Source organism: Prionailurus viverrinus, chromosome D4 (genome assembly GCF_022837055.1).
Source record: "Prionailurus viverrinus isolate Anna chromosome D4, UM_Priviv_1.0, whole genome shotgun sequence".
In the NCBI taxonomy this organism is placed as follows: domain Eukaryota; kingdom Metazoa; phylum Chordata; class Mammalia; order Carnivora; family Felidae; genus Prionailurus; species Prionailurus viverrinus.
In genome coordinates, this window is record NC_062573.1 from 23,730,023 (window position 1) to 23,746,720 (window position 16,698).

The window sequence follows — 16,698 nt, forward strand, 5'->3', positions numbered from 1 at the left end:
CAGATCCGCTGCCGGAGGTTTGGCTCCGCAGAAGCGCAGAGTTGGGTGTTTGCGCGGAGCGAGCAAGTTCCCTGGCAGGAACCGGTTCCCTTTGGGATTTCGGCTGGGGGATGGGCGGGGGAAATGGCGCTGGCGAGCGCCTTTGTTCCCCACCAAACTGAGCTCTGTTGTCAGGGGGCTCAGCAGCTCTCCCTCCCTTTGTCCTCCAGCCTTCCCGCTTTCCGAGCAGAGCTGTTAATTTCTGACCTCCCAGACGCTAAGTCGCGCTTGCTGTCGGAACACAGTCCGCCCGGCCCCTCCGCTTTTGCAAGCCCGACTCGGGGGCTCTGCTTGGCCGGCGAGCCGCCCCTCCGCCCCGGCTCCCTCCCGCCAGTCCGTGGAGCGCGCACCGCCTTGCCGCCCTTCCTACCCTCTTCCGTGGGCCTCTCGTCTGCGTTTGGCTCCGGCGACTCTGTTCTGCTAATCCTCTGGCGGTTTTCTGGGTTATTAGGCAGGTGTAGATGGAATCTAAGTGATCAGCAGGACGTGCGGTGAGCCCAGCGTCCTCCTAAGCCGCCATCTTGCCGCTACTTCAATTTTGATGCCTTTGATTTCCTTTTGTTGTCTGATTGCTGATGCTAGAACTTCCAGCACTATGTTAAACAGCAGCGGTGAGAGTGGGCATCCCTGTCGTGTTCCTGATCTCAGGGAAAAAGCTCTCAGTTTTTCCCTGTTGAGGATGATGTTAGCTGTGGGCTTTTCATAAATGGCTTTTATGATCTTTAAGTATGTTCCTTCTATCCCGACTTTCTCAAGGGTTTTCATTAAGAAAGGGTGCTGGATTTTGTCGAAGGCCTTTTCTGCATCGATTGACAGGATCATATGGTTCTTCTCTTTTTTTTTTTGTTAATGTGATGTATCACGTTGATTGATTTGCGAATGTTGAACCAGCCCTGCATCCCAGGAATGAATCCCACTTGATCATGGTGAATAATTCTTTTTATATGCCGTTGAATTCGATTTGCTAGTATCTTATTGAGAATTTTTGCATCCATATTCATCAGGGATATTGGCCTGTAGTACTCTTTTTTTACTGGGTCTCTGTCTGGTTTAGGAATCAAAGTAATACTGGCTTCATAGAATGAGTCTGGGAGTTTTCCTTCCCTTTCTATTTCTTGGAATACCTTGAGAAGGATAGGTATTTTCTCTGCTTTAAACGTCTGGTAGAACTCACCTGGGAAGCCATCTGGTCCTGGACTCTTATTTGTTGGGAGATTTTTGATAACCGATTCAATTTCTTCGCTGGTTATGGGTCTGTTCAAGCTTTCTATTTCCTCCTGATTGAGTTTTGGAAGAGTGTGGGTGTTCAGGAATTTGTCCATTTCTTCCAGGTTGTCCAATTTGTTGGCATATAATTTTTCATAGTATTCCCTGATAATTGTTTGTATCTCTGAGGGATTGGTTGTAATAATTCCATTTTCATTCATGATTTTATCTATTTGGGTCATCTCCCTTTTCTTTTTGAGAAGCCTGGCTAGAGGTTTGTCAATTTTGTTTATTTTTTCAAAAAACCAACTCTTGGTTTCGTTGATCTGCTCTACAGTTTTTTTAGATTCTATATTGTTTATTTCTGCTCTGATCTTTATTATTTCTGGAGAGACTATTAATAAATAGATGAACTGCAAGATGCAAACAGGATTGAGGGAAAGGATAGTGTTGTACTTTGAGAGTAGTAACAGAGTTATTAGAATGCCTAGCCTTGAAATTCAAGGGGAGAGACTATTACTGGAACTCCAAGACAGTTGTGTGGAGAGGGCAGCTTGAGTTGTGGACTTTGGTAGAAAGGTGCTGCCCACCTACACAGAGCCGACAATGAGGGACAGTGAAGAAGCCAGGAGAGTAAACACTTCATCCTCACTTTCCTCTCTTCCTTTGATGTTCTGTCAGTGTTTCCTCTTGGCTGCATCCAGTTGAAAGCTACAAGACAAGGGAGTTGGTTACATCAATGCAAGGATATTAGCTCCTCTTGGCATAGAGGAGAGTGAGAAAATGTGCAGAGGTTAAAAAGTGACTCATCGCACTTCAAAGGAGAGGCCTGAATCTAGGCTAGCAGGTCCAGACTATAATCCGACATGATAAGTATAGGAATTCATCAAAGAGTAGCATGAGGAACTGAGAGTTATCTAAAAGTGCATACAGAGCAAAGTCAAAATACAAAACCAGACAGTGCAGTGAATGAGCAAGTGTTGGCAGAAAGATTCTAATGACAAGACACTAGAGGAGATTTGATCTTACAGAAGAGGGAGATCTGATGTGGGGCAGCCCTATGTGATCCCTTCCTAGGTAGTTCAGCACACATAACTGTTTTCAGGTAGTGAGGGAAACACAGTTGACATAAGGAAATGCTTAAAAAGTAATTTACATTGCCTGTCTGGGTGCGGTAAAATGAATTTGCTTATATACTACTGGAAACAGTGAAACTTGTTATACATTCTGGGAAACAGTATGTAGCAAGGGCCCTAACATGTCCATACTCTTTGACTGAAAATAATAAGTTTTATTGGATGTTTCATATTTATTTTTTAAAAAAATGTATTTGGTTAGTAATACTGCTGAAAACATCTAAATATAGACTTCTGGAAGGAGACGCTTAATGTCCCCCCTGAAGCAGAGGTAGATTGAGATTACACTGTCTGTGCTCGTCTAGCAGGACTGAGGGAGAAAACCAGTACATCTGGCACATAGACCAGATCATGTCCATGAAAAGAAATAATGCCAGGGGTAAAAGCCGGATGATAACATGCAAAAAAGTTTATCAAAGAAAAGAGCCTAAAGAACTGTACAGGGATGTAGGGAGCCGAGATCCTGAGCCAAGGAGATGGAATACTCAGAAAAGACATGAATCAAGAGGAACACATCAAAGGACAAAGGAGAAGTGTATTTGGAAAAATAACAAAAACAACAGTTGTTCCCGATGGCTGACATATGATATGATGCCGGGGAAGAGGGATCAGTGGGGTGTGAAAAGGAGGGATTCACTTTATTGATAGGAGCCAGGAACCAGAGAGAGATGCTAAGTCTGTTAACAAGCACAGGAGGTTTTATAGCATTAAATCAACTTCATAAAAGGTTTTAACAGTGCATGTGGGCCTGACTGGGGAGCCTTAGAGAAAGGCCCTGTGACAAAGAGTCAAGGTGGGATCTTATAGTTGAAACCTGTTACAAATTCACAGGTGGAAGGGTCTAAGGGAGAAGAATGTTCTTCAAGTTGGTTAATTTTATCATAGTCCACTTCAGAGAAACTATGTAACACCTTTTATTAGAGCCGAAGCACCTAAACGCTGACACCTTGAGGTGACCCTGGTCAGGAGAAAACATCATAAAACTGAAGTGATTATCTTTCTCCCAGAAAGGGAATGGGAGATCAGGGCAGGAGTTATGCATTCTCTTAGGCAGCAGGATAGAGTAGAAAGTACACGGACTTTGGAAACAAAAAGGATCTGGTGTCAAATCTCAACTATATGATCTTGAACAAGTTACTGAATTTCTCTGAGCCTTTTCTGTAATAACAAGAATAACAATAAAAAAATACCTGTGAGTGTTTTCGGGAGAAGCAGATGATAGTGTGTATATGAAAGTACTTCACGGACTTCTACCTTTGTGTCACTGGCAGCTTTAACTATGCAGACCGTGATACAAGCAAGCCCAGTTCAGAATCACTGCTAGGAGTTAGTCATTATCTATGGTATCTTCCTATTATATACAAATTAAGTTCTCCTTTCATGAGAAAATCCACGCACTGATTCAGAGCCAGAGAGGAACTTTTGTGTCATTTACACTTGCTCCGAGATAAGGGCACTGACAGTTTTACTGATCTCCTGGCGGCTATCACAATCCAGTGCTAAGGGTAAAAGGTGTGAGGCTCCTCACCATCAGTTCTGCATCAGTTAAGGGAATTAAAGGAAAAGAATAATTTGTACTTTAGAACTTCTGCTCAGATCTCTGCTAAAATACTTTACAAAAAGAAAAAAGGGTGTATATGGAGTCTAGAATGTGCCAAAAAGAAGCCCAGGGCTTATAGTCAAAGTGCAGGGATGAAACTTCCAAACATTTCATGTTAGCTTATAGAAAGTCAGATTATAGATTTAACAGATCTTACTTTCCACCTTTACAGAATCATGATCATAAGAAAGATATTTTTTTTTCTTCACATAGTGGTAAAACTTGGGAAATCCGAATAGAGTTCAGTTAATAGAAATGTAAGAATGCTGGTTTCTGTGTTGTAACATGTATCACAGTCATGCAAGGTATTAACAGTAGGGGAAACTAGGTAAAGAGCAAACAGTAACTCTCTGTACTGTCTTTGCAACTCCTCTGGACATGTAAAACTATTCTAAAAAGAAAAGTTTATTTTACAAAGGATAGTTTCAGCTTCCCACTAAGCATTTCTACGACAACTCACAATCCAAATTTTGTAACAGTACTGAGAGCTTTAGACTAGCACCAAACTATGACTGGAATTTTAGACAAAGACATTCTACTTATAAAACTTTAAGTCAGAAATATATTAGGGGGTGCCTGGGTGTCTCAGTCAGTTGACAAAGACATTCTACTTATAAAACTTTAAGTCAGAAATATATTAGGGGGTGCCTGGGTGTCTCAGTCAGTTAAGCATCTCACTCTTGATCTAGCTCAAGTCATGACTTCATGGTTCCTGAGATGGAGCCCTGCATCAGTTTCTGTGCTGACAGTGCAATTCAGAGCCTGCTTGAGATTCTGTTTCTCTGTTCCTCCACCCCCCCCCCACTGTCAAAATAAATACATAAACTTTAAAAAAAAGAAATATGAGAGAAAATAAGAAGTGGCATGAATTTTTGTCACAAGGTAAAGAGCAATTGTGGGGCACCTGGGTAGCTCAGTCGGTTAAGTGTTCAACTTTGGCTCAGGTCATGATCTCACGGTTCATGAGTTTGAGACCCCCATTGGACTCACTGCTGTCAGGGCAGAACCTGCTTCAGATCCTCCATCTTCCCTCTCTCTGCCCCTCCCCCCCACTTATGTGCATATGCACACACTCTCACTCTCTCAAAAAAAAACAAAATAAACATTTAAAAAAAGTTTAAAAAAGATAAAGAACAATGAAGATCTCAGATCTGTACTCTGAACAACCAGAAAGTTGGGTAGTCACTTCTCAAATTTCCAGAAAATTTTTAATGTGAAAAAAGGCTATTTCACATGTCCATTTCTATTAACGCCTCTCTTTTTGTATCCATTCTGGTTCTACAACACACAGTAACACAACAGGATCAATTTTAAAATTTGAATTGAGAAAAACGCAGGAAAGAATACAAACAAGCAGTATGTCAATAGGACAATATTATATCCAGTTCTCTTCTGGGTTATAATGTTTGAGAACTCTCAAAAGAAAATTTAAAAGAAAGGATAATCTTCCAACATCATACATGAGAACAAGGGAGATAAAAAAAATTATTGAGAAAACTAAGATAAACATACTATTCTCAAACAGTTTTAGAAGTAAAACGTAAATTTTCTAGGAAAATTCACTGTATAGATTGTCTTTTTCAGTCCTGAACAGATGCCTTCTAGATTTTTCCTGAATTATGTAAATGTTTTCATTTACATGAATTCATTTCATGAATTTGCCTATTGAAGAGGAAAGAGTTTCCCCTAAATTAAGGTTCCCACAATACAATTCCCCACAAATGAAGGATTTCATCTTAATGAACATGGTTCTTACTCGCTAGTGATTTTTTTTCACCAAATTTTCAAAGGTGAATACTTCAATAACTAAGCCAATAATTTGCTACCTTGCTCATGTGACACTTTAAAATCCTTAGGAGAGGGATTATGAATCTTGTCCTTTTCTAATAACACTGAGGGTTTTAATTTTTTTTTAACATTCATTTATTTTTGAGAGACAGAGAGCATGAGCCAGGGAGGGGCAGAGAGAGAGGGAGACAGAATCTGAAGCAAACTTCAGCCTCTGAGCTGTCAGCACAGAGCCCGATGTGGGGCTCAAACTCACTAACTGTAAGATCATGACCTGAGCCACAGTCAGATGCTTAACCAACTGAGCCACCCAGATGCCCCAACACTGAGGGTTTTAAAACTGGAAGGATCATCAGCTCTTCCTCTATTGATAATGAACATGTTTCAGAAAGGGAAAAAAAGTTGACAGTTACTAAGTATGCACTGTATGCCCTTTGTAAAATTTCTCATTTAATTCTTTTTGTGAACCTGAAAATTGATAACAGGGAAGAGTATCTAAGAAGCTAAGTAATCAGAAAGGTTCAAAAGTTACTAATTGATTCACATAGAATTCAAACAAGCTTGTCTGATCCCAAAGACAGTTCTCATAAACACCACAGTTCCCATTGTCTCAGATATTTCTTACTGCGGGTATTCAGTCCAGCAGAATTTTCTGTTCTCTTCCATGGAAACGTTTACCAGAAATGTGCAAACACATTGGAAGGAATTTCAGGATGAGCAATGTAAATGTTGGAGGCAGACAGAAAAGCAGTCATTAAGAGAAATGAAGGCGACTGCACTTAATGGCCATCTGGCATTAAGGGAGAAACTAGAAAGCTATAAATAAATCTTTGCAATGGCAAATAACATGATAAATGAATTGCGTAGCAGAGTATATTAATATTATAAATGGGAAAATTTTCTTGACTAACTCTTGGAGAAAATAACTCAAATACATGTGCACTTTTAAGTTGTCTATTTTAAAATTGTCTTTCTGTTGTGGCTTTGTTATCAGAAGAGTAAATGTCTAAAATAGAATATTTGGAAAGTATAAAAAATTATCAAAAATAAAATTTAAAAATATTAGTATTTCAACCACCCAGGAATAATGACCACTAGTGTTGTGATATATTTGCTCCAGCTTGGTTATACACACACATATATGTAGATAGAAATATGACTATATCCATATTAGGATTATCCACTGCTTTGACAAGAACAATCTTCTACCTCATTATTATTTTATCATACAATATTTAATGAGTCTATAATTTTTCAAGATTTTAAATTTATGTTTCTGGAAATAATTGAAAGTATCTTTGTGAGTTTAACATATAATCTAATTATTTTTAATATTTGAGACTAGAGGAATTCTCCCCAAGCTGTTTTTTAAAAGAATTTTGAGTCTACAGAAAAATTCTAAGAGTAACTCATGGAATACCCATATATATCTTATGTAAAATTGTTATTTTGCTTTATCTGCTTGATCTCTCATCTCTCTCTCTCTTTTTCTCTCTCTCCCTCTTTCCATACACACACACACACACACACACACACACACACACACACACATATTTGTATGTTTGTATGAGAATTAGCTTGCAGACAATGTGACATTTCATCTCTAAATTCTTCAGTATAAGAACATTCTCTTACATAAACACACACACACACACACACACACACACACACACACACTGAGGTAATTTAACATCAATATAATATTAATAGCTCAATTACAGTCCATATTAAAATTCTTCTGCTTGTTCCAAAAATATCCTTTATTGCTTCTAGTTTGTTTGTCTTGATCCAGGATCCAATTAAGGCTTAGGCATTACATTTAGTTGTCATGGCTCTTCAGTCTTCTTTAATAAATTAGGAGAAGAAAGAAAAAAAGTTGTTCAGTCCTCTTTGTGTTTTGTGCTACTGAAATAATTTATGCATACAGGCCAGTTGTCATGCAGAATTTCTATCAACTTAGGTGTGTTTGATTGTTTCTTCATGATTAGATTGATTCAAGTTTCTTTTCTTTTTTTTTTCCTTTCAGGATATAACATAGTGATGTCTTTGCATTTTCTATGCAACATAAGAGAGAATACAGAAAGTCAAACTGATAGGTCAAACTTCCTTTCATTAGTGATGTTTCATTACTGTGTTAAACTGGTGTCCACAAGATTTCTCCATAGTAAAGAAGCTTTTTCTCTTAGTGATTAACAACCATTCTTTGGAAGGCTTCTCTGAGACTGAATATCCTATTATTTAACTGTCTTTCTCACAATGATTTTGTCATCCACTAATGATTCTCATCTGAATCAAGTATTATTATGGTCATTTTACAATGTTGATATTTTTTAAAATTATCGTATCTCCTTCATGGGTTAGTTGTCATTTCTGAGTAAGAGATTTGCACCTTCCCATTTAATTGTTCTTTGTTCATTTAGTCAATGTATTATAATCCAATTCTGACATTATTCATTTTTATGTTCAAATTTCTCCAAATTTGGCAGGGAGAGCGCCTCAAGCTACTCTTGTGTCCTTCTGTCATGTTTCCATCAGTTTTTGTTGTTGTTCTTGTTTGGTTGATTATTTTGCTGATGGAAACAGCAACATCCTTTATTTTTGGCACAAATATTCTAGGCAACCCTTACTTTCCCTGTATCAGTCATTTCTCATTTCCCCAAAGAGCCCTGCTTCCTTGGATTGGGAAATGTTATTTAGAAACCAAGATCCACTAGGAGGTATGCTGTCTTTTTACTGGAATGCATCACTTCTAGACCATGTCAGTAGACAGAAACAGTAGTATGAGTCATACTGGGTCTCATTTCAGTCTGACACCAGTTTTTCATTTTTATATTTACAATTTATTGGCCCTTCTCCCACAATGAGAAACTTTGTTTCTAACATCAATATATTCACTCATTTGCTCAATATTAAAATACAAAAAAAAAAAAAGTTTTGGAATTGCTACACCAATACCACTGCTATTAAAAAAACCTAAGTGTCAAGACATCTTTCTATTTTGTACCTTATAATATAGCTAATTGTGTTAGATTAACATGTTTCAAAATTAAAACTGCTTAAAAAGGTAGATTAGGTAGATTCAAAAATGTCGTTTCCCCTTCTCCATCCCTTTTGCCCATTTCTCACCCATCAATTCTTTTAGTTTCTGGTTTTCCTTCATTTGTGTATTTGTATACACATTAATATGAATATATCGTTATTTTTTGCCACAATTCGACATGCTCTATATACTCATCTTTCACTTCTTTTTCCCTCTCATTTAACAATATATTACCAGTACATAGGGACCCTAGCACTTTTGTCTTTACATCTGCATAATATTTGCATTGTGGAGTTTATTCTACCAATTTCCTAGGTATGGGCATGTAAATTGTTTTCAATATTTTGATATTACAAATAACCAATCTAATTTTTAGGAGTCCACCGGGGAAGAATGGCTATTTGTGATAGAGATACAATGCTGAAATATAGATGTTTTAAAAAATGATTAAGAGCATAAGACTATAATGATTTATTCAGTTCCATATGCATTTTTTTCTAAGTGCCTCTGGATAAAACTGAGATGGATAATTCCATTGCCACCTATCACTGTACTTTTCAATTCTTATTTTATTGATGGATCCTTTTCTATACACTTAATTTCAATATTATCACCTATATGGTTTTGTGACTATTCTCTAATTTTTAATTTCAATTATATAAAACTAATGATAGCTTTTATAACTTAATGCTTTTGGCTTACAATTTTACCTGAATACTATTTTTATAAAATCTACCTCTGCTACATTTGCGTTATTCTGATGTGTTTTTCTCATCCTTCTATTTAAACTCACACTGTTTTCTTTTTTTTTTTTTTTTAGGGGAAACACTTAGTAATGTCATCTATTTGGATTTTGTGTTTTAATTTGATTTTATAACCTGTACCTTTTAATAGGTGACTTTAACCCAACTGAATTTATTCAGATGACATATATGTCTACTTACTTCTGTATAACATTTACTGTTTCTGCTTTATCAATCTAGCGATCTATTCATTCTATCTTTGCAAGATTTTGGAAATTATAATTCTATTCATAATCATATTGTTTGTTAGTAGTTACGCTTTCCAGGACAACAGCATGAGGTTACCTTTTCCCCCCTAATCCCTTCTTGTCAAACTCAGTAATTCAAGAATATCTGCCTGTTCCACTCCTCCCTCAACCCCATCTACACACACATATACATATTTCGTTATGATTTTATGGGTCTGAAAGAAATGGAACAATCACCTAATAAATGACAGGAAGACCACTAATGGAAAACTACCACGTACGTTGACCAAAGTCTGCAGCATATGTGCCCCCAAACTTGTAACTTTATAGAGACATAATAATCTATTTTTATTTCCTCTGACACATAAGTTTATTTACACATGCTTATTGATTTATTTCTCTTTTTTGTATTGACTTGAAGGAGTTGTTCTGTTTTCAAAACATTCTTAGCTTAAATTTTTCTAATTGTTAGAACAATGAGGTATTTCTGAGATTCTCTTTCTAGAGAGTAATTTTGAGTAACCATGTCCCATTAAATTTAAAGTAATTAGCCTATTTTCTTTCCTATTCATGCACCTTCCATTTCCAAGTTTCTTAATTTAATGTGAGATTTTAGAATTGGAAAACTGTGGTCAGTTTTTTATATGCACTCACATATGCAGTATGTATATTTTTACTTGTATTTAGTTTTTAAATATCTGTTTCTATTTTTGTAGGCACATTACAACAATCATTTAAATATATCATGGGTTTTTTTTTCTGCTTTAGTCCCAAATATATACATCATGAATTCTCTATTCTGTGGTTTTCATTTTTCTATTCTTATGGTAGGTTAATATGTATCTTTAAAAGTGTTTTTATTTTGTCCTGGCACATAAGTGTTTAAGTGTTTTTTTAAGTGTTTTTAAGTGTTTTTATTTTGTCCTGGCACATAAGATATTTTCAGAATTCTTAGATTATGAGAATATATTTTTGTTCATTATCATATATCATAGGCATTTATGCTGAATGTAGAATATGTGATGTATACAATTTTTCCTAAAAATGCCACCAACAAATTCTTTGTAGTTTTCTTGTGTCTGTTACTGTAGAGAAAAATTTGAAATTAGCAAAAATTTTGTTCTTTGGTTAGAAGACTGTTTTCTGACATTTACTCGTTTTTTCTGCTCAAAGTTTGGGGAAAATTTTCTGTCTTTTGAAATAGGAAAAGTAAATTCATAGTGTATTTAGTCATGGACATTTTTATTCTGGTTTTCTGAAGGTTGTGACTCATTTTAATATCTTTTTTTTTCCATAGCACAGATAATCGCCCTTCTATTTAAATTATTATTTAATTTCCATTATATTTTATTGTGTCTATCAGACCATGTATTGAATTTATGTTCTCTATGATTCTATTATTTAGACTAATAATTTTGTTTTATTTTTTCCCCCATTTTAGAAGTGCTTGTTTTCCACCAATTTTGTTGTAAATAGCGTTAACACACATGCATATTGCACTTGATTCTTTATAATGTGGATTTTAATCATGTTATTTTTCTTCTTTTTTGCTTATACTTAATAAACTCTTATTTCTCTTTTGATTAAACATCCTATTGTATTTTAATTTCCTGTGTCTTCCTTATGTATTCTAATCCTTCTGCCTAAAAACATCATGTTTATGCACAGTGATGAAAATTCTGAACAATTTGTCTGTCTGTGGAAGTATCTCATCCAAGAATATGGGATTTCTTTGATTTTTCCATCTGCTCCATGTTTCACTTGTGACCCATGTTGTTGTGTTGTTTTATATATCCTTCAATAGAGCAAAGTCAGTATGAAGTTACTCTCTGCTATAAAGCATCTGTGTTCTCTGAGGGTCTATTCTCTTTTATATGAACAATTACACAATCCTCTTGTAAGATACACAGATATAGGATTAATTGAGGCACTTGTTTGAATTGTCCCATTACCAAGTTTCTAACAGGTACTTCAGAATTGTGAGTGTTTCTTTTCCTTCTCCATTTCTTGTGTATTCTGAAGACAGTACTTTAAAAACCATTATTCCTGTTTGAATTCTTAGCAGATCCCTTGGCGTATTTTTATCCCTGCCTATCTTAAGTTGTTCAGATTGTATCTTATAAAACACACAAAACTGCTGACTGCCCATGCTCCTTTGTGCCCTTTGGTTTTTAGAGTTATTGCAAGATGTTAGCATTCAAATTATAAATGTTAGCATTTGATCTTTTAGTTATTTGGCAGACAATGTAGGATTTTTTTTGATAACTTTTTCCATTGTTTTGAAAACAATTTAGTTATTATTTAGAAGAGAGTGGTTTGAAATTAGCTATATAGTTTCTATTTCCGTTCAGAAGTATAGAGATCCATTTTAAATTTGCCTTTGAAATATGGCATTGAAGCCTTGTGTACCGCATCGCAGGGCTAAAGTGTTCACGGAGAGGTCAGAGAAGTTATCCCTCAGCCTGAGCTATTCAAAGTACCATTAAAATAGACTCTTCTCATTCAGAGAAGCAGATTCTCCTCTTACCCTTAAAATCATTCTTTTCAGGATCTTATAACTATTATAGGATAGACTGTCTCTCTGATTTATAATCTAATTAGAGCCCTTTTCCTCTTCTGTCTAGGAAAAGGAGACCTGCTCCTCATCTATTGTGCCGGGCCATTTCATATACTCAAGTCTCCTAGTAAATCCAAAATCATCCTTTCTTCCTGTAGGTCAAAGGAGCGCAGTTTCATTTGCTTTATCTCATAGGGGCTGTTGCCCAAACTTTTCATCAAATCTGATTGTTTTCATCTAAAATAACTCCATTTCATACTTCACTGTGATAACCCAAATGTTGCCCAGAATTTTTCTAATATAGTTAGAATTCTATGTGTATTTCCTGAAAGAAGTGCTTCCTAGTCTCTTATCACCTTTGTAAGTTGCACAAAGGATGAATCAAATAGCTAGGATGATTCTCAATTCTCAAAAATATAAGGTAGCTGCATGTTGCTGTTGACTGTTTGAATATGTTGTGTTTTAATTTCCTGAACATAAATTTGGGATCGCTGGAGAACTTTCAACACTTCTATGGTTTCAAATTAAGAGGAAAAAAGCATTTGTATTTTTCAATTTGCATCAGTCACACCAATTAAAATGTACTAGATGTGCTGTTTCAGGATTTGCTCAGTATATATTAAGCTCAAAACAAATAATATGTCTGCAAAAATGCTTTAGATGGTGATATGTGCTAGGGAGATCAATATGCTTCAAGCCAATAGAATAGGAATTGTTTAAGTTATTTCAATTCCATGTTTTGACCCATTATTTGGAACAGATAACTTTAGAGATTATTTTTCAACTTTATTGAGGCGTAATAACATATAAAATTGTAAAATATTTACAGTATACATTGTGATTATTTTAGGTATATATATATTAAGAGATTCTTCTCATTTAGTTAATTAAAACATCCATCACCTCACATATTTATCTTGTGTGTGTGAGAACATTTTAGTTCGGCTCTATTAGCAAAATTCAGTTATAAAGTATTATCAAATATAGTCATCGTGTTATACAATAGAGCCTCAGGACTTATTCATCTTCTAGCTGAAAGTCTATAGATTTTTATCAATCTCTTCCCAATTCCCTCACCTTCCAGCCCCCTACAGCCACTTTCTACTCTGTTTCTATGAGTTTGACTTTCTTTTAGATTCCACATATAAGTGATACTATGCAATATTTGTCTTTATCTGTCTGGCTTATTTTACTTAGCATAATGCCCTCAAGGTCCACTCATGTTATCACAGATGGCACAATTGCCTTATTTCTCTTGTCTGAGTAATGTTCATATGTATTAACACATCACATTGTTTCCATATCTTGACCGTTGCAGGTATCTCTTCAATATCCTGATAATTATTTCTTTTGGATAAATTACCAGAAGTGAGATTGATGGATAATGCAGTAGTGCTATTTTTAATTTTCTGGGGAAACTCCATGCTGTTTTCCATAGTGGCTGCATCAATTTACATTCCCACCAACAATGTACATGGGTTTCCTTTTCTCTTACATTCTCACCAATGCTTGTTAACTTTTATCTTTTTTTTTTCTTTTTTTTAAATTTATTTTTGGGACAGAGAGAGACAGAGCATGAACGGGGGAGGGGCAGAGAGAGAGGGAGACACAGAATCAGAAACAGGCTCCAGGCTCCGAGCCATCAGCCCAGAGCCTGACGTGGGGCTCGAACTCACGGACCGCGAGATCGTGACCTGGCTGAAGTCGGACGCTTAACCAACTGCGCCACCCAGGCGCCCCTACTTTTATCTTTTTAATGATAACCATTCTACCAGGTGCAAGGTGATAGCTCATTGTAGTTCTTGTTTACATTTCCCTAATGATTAGTGATGTTGTGCATTTTTCATGTACCCCCTGATCATTTGTGTATCTTCTTTGGAAAAATGTCTATTCAGCTCTTCTACCCATTTTAAAATCAGATTGATTTTTTTTTCTTTTTAGCTATTGAATTGTGTGCATTCTTTATATATTTCAAATATCAACCCCAATCAAACACATGATATGCAAAATGTATTCTCTCCCATTCTATAGGAATGCTAGATTGCCTTTTCATTTTGTTGATGGTTTTCTTTGCTGTGCAGAAGCTTTTTAGTGTGATTTAATCCTACTTGTTTAATTTTTGCTTTTGTTGTCTTTAGTTTCGGTGTCATTGCCAAGACTGACATCAAGGAGGTTATACCCTCTGTTTTAAAAGTGGAACAGATAGTTTTAAACTTCCCATTATCCTAATTTTCTCTGGTCATGGCTGCTGCTATCACTATTACTATATGTAGGCCCTAATGACACTACATGCTATGTTGCTAAAATCACTAATATGATAAAGGTTTGGGATTAGCCTATTATTTTCTTTCTTTAGAAGAAACTGTTTCTTTATTGCCTGCTTCTCGATTACAAAATATAGACAACTCTTGTTTATACCTTTCTTTTATTTTTGTAATGCTTAATTTATTTTTGAGAGAGAGAGAGAGAGAGAGAGAGACAGAGTGCGAGTGGGGGAGGGGCAGAGAGAGAGGGAGACACAGAATCTGAAGCAGGCTCCAGGCTCTGAGCTGTCAGTACAGAGCCCAGCACGGGGCTCAAACCCATGGACTATGAGATCATGGCCTGAGCTGAAGTCAGATGCTTAACCGACTGAGCCACTCAGTGCCCCTAGCATTTATTTTTCTACCCTTTAAATCTGATATGGCTGTGTGGTTTGCTTTGACCAACTGAATGAAGTAGAACTGATGGTGTGCCAGTTCAAAGCCTAGACCTCAAGAACTGTTGCATACTCCTGTTTACTCTTTTGCAACCATGATGTACATATGCCCAAACTAACCTGCTGGAGGATTAGAGATCTCATGAACCATGAACCTTGTGAACTACATCTATCCAGTTGTGGCAGCTGAGACCCCCAGCAGCAGTAACCAGAAGAACAAGAACCTAGCTGCGTATAGTCCCAATTACATACACAAAATTAAAAGCTAATAAGTATTATTGTTTTAAGCTGCTAAGTTCTGGGGTAAATTGTAGCCCAATATTAGCTAAATAATACATTATAACCCTGGGTACCAGTGGATGGGTCAACCCTTTTAGGCAAAGTCATATGTAATTTAACCAGTCATTATACTTCTAAGGGTCACATAGCCTGTAGTTCCAGATTGAGGAAGGCATTGCCCTTATAAGAGCAACAGTTTTCCATAATTGAGATAATCATCATATGATGATCATCTTAATTCAATGCAGGTTATTAACTCTTCTTTTATCTTGTAGGGATCCACAAGCATATTAACGATATAGCACTCTAATTGATCATGAAAGGGACCAGTTACAAAACTGGTAATGACTGTGGAGTCTAACGATGCTGAATTAAAGCTGTGCAAATTTGGTCCAGGTCATACAACATTTTTAAGGCTAAGTGTACTTAATTGTAAATTAGTTATTTACATTTACCTGACAGGTAAGTGTACATCATAAGGAAGTAGCTAAAATTAAATATATATATTCGTGTTCATATCATGTTAAGAGATATTCTTGTATTATTTTAGCTATTGAATCCCCTTCACAAATACATCTCATTACCATGCTTAAATATTAAGCAATGGCAATGTAGTAATGCTCCATATTTCTTGAATACCATTATGATACTCATCTTGTTAGAAAATCATAAAACAAAATAAATCTTTTTCCTCTTTCATCTGTGAAAAGTACCTCTTTTTTTGCGATTGGAAATAGGTAAAATAAGTAATATAATCAGTTGTTAAAAAGGGACATTTCGTGCAATATTATGCAGCCAATAAAAAAGATGAGGTGTGCCATTTGTAAGAAAATGGATGGACCTAGAGAGTATTATGCTAAGTGAAATAAGTCAGACTAAGAAAGACAAATACCATATGATTTCACTCATATGTGGAATCTAAAAAACAAACCAAAAGCAGAATTAAATCTGAGAACAAACTGATGATTTCCAGAAGGTGGGGGGATGGGCAAAATGGGTGCAGGGGAGTGGGGGATACAGGCTTCTAGTTATGGAATGAATAAGTCATGGCAATAAAAGGCACAGCATAGGGAGTATAGTCACTGATATTGTAATTGCGTTGTATGGTGACAGATGGTACCTACACTTGCAAGCGTAGCATAACCTACCCAGATGTGTAATCACTATGTTCTATGTTGTGCACATGAAAGTAATGTAACATTGTGTGTCAACTGTACTCAAAAAACAAAAACTTTTAAAAGGGGATATTTCACGAGAAGACATCATAAATGGAAAGATTAAACATTAACCTAGAGTTGTGTGATATAAATTGAGCCTGTGGTATGAAAAGTCCTTAGAACATGGAGAACATTATCAGACATAAT